The 1209-nt window shown below is 37.2% G+C and overlaps 1 protein-coding gene across 1 annotated transcript in view; it reads left to right on the plus strand.

Annotated features, from left to right (window-relative positions):
- Nucleotides 1–1209, plus strand: part of Dock3 (dedicator of cytokinesis 3) — an 825219-nt gene that overhangs the window by 519664 nt on the left and 304346 nt on the right. The gene's annotated exons all lie outside the window — the stretch shown is intronic.

The raw sequence follows: 1209 nt of genomic DNA on the forward strand, positions 1-1209 counted from the left end.
ATGAGTGTTACCTCTTCCTCTTGAATTTTTCCCCTAACCAGTATATAGTGGCCTTCTTTATTTCGCTTGATCATTGTTGGTTTGAAGTTGAGAGTGTCTGAGAATTGGATTGCTACCCCTGCTTTTTTCTGAGGTGCTGGGGCATGTAGTATTTTGTTCCATCCTTTTAATTTCAGCCTATGAATATCTTTATGAGTTAAATGTGTTTCTTGTATACAGCATATTGTTGGATTTTGTTTCCTAATTCACTGTGCCATTCTATTTCTCTTAATTGGTTAATTGAGTCCACATACTTTGTCGGTTAGTATTGAGATGTATTGACTTACAATTGATACGTTATTTACCTGTTGTCATTTTCTCCTTTTTCTCCTGTGTTTAATTTCTTGCCCTATGTAGTTGGTTGCTTCTGATCTCATTCGTGGAGTTCTGATCATTTTGTTTCCTCTCTCGAACATCTTTCAGTAGCCTGTGTAGGGCTGGCTTTCTCATCACTAAATTCCTTAGCTGTTCTTTGTCGTGAAAGTATTTCACTTCTCCATCAAACTTGAAAGAGAGTTTTGCAGGGTATAGTAGTCTGGGCTGGAACTTATTTTCATGGAGGACTTGAAGTTCTCTGCTCCATGCTCTTCTTGCCTTCATGGTTTGTGAAGAGAAGTTGGCCATAATTCTGATGGGTTTTCCTTTGAATGTGATCTACTTCTTTTCTCTAGTGTCTTTCAGTATATTATTCTGGTGCTGAATTTCTGGGATCTTGACTATTATACGTCTCTGTGTGTTTTTCATTGGGTTGAGGATACTTGGCATTCTGTGTGCTTCGGTTACCTGAATGTCAGATTGTTTCCTCATATTTGGGAAGTTTTCTGCTATTCCTTCTGCCCATATTTTTTTAATGTCATTTGTATTGACTCCTTCTTTCTCATTGATGCCTATTAGTCTCACATTGTTCATCTTTGCATCATCTTGCAGATGATGGATTATTCTTTCCTGCATCCTCGTTTTTAAGAGATCGTTTCTTACCTTTTCACTAGCTGTACCAGCATCTTCAAGATCTGAAACTCTGTCTTCATTTTCACTTAAACAGTTTTGCAAGCTTGTGATTGAGGTTTTAATTTCCTCTCTATCTCTTTGACTCTGCTTCATGCGATCTATTTCTCCCGTATTGCTCATTCAAGGAATCCATCATTTTTCTAATCTCCTCTATTTTTTTTA

Source organism: Octodon degus, unplaced genomic scaffold, assembly GCF_000260255.1.
Source record: "Octodon degus isolate 3935 unplaced genomic scaffold, OctDeg1.0 scaffold00008, whole genome shotgun sequence".
NCBI lineage: Eukaryota > Metazoa > Chordata > Mammalia > Rodentia > Octodontidae > Octodon > Octodon degus.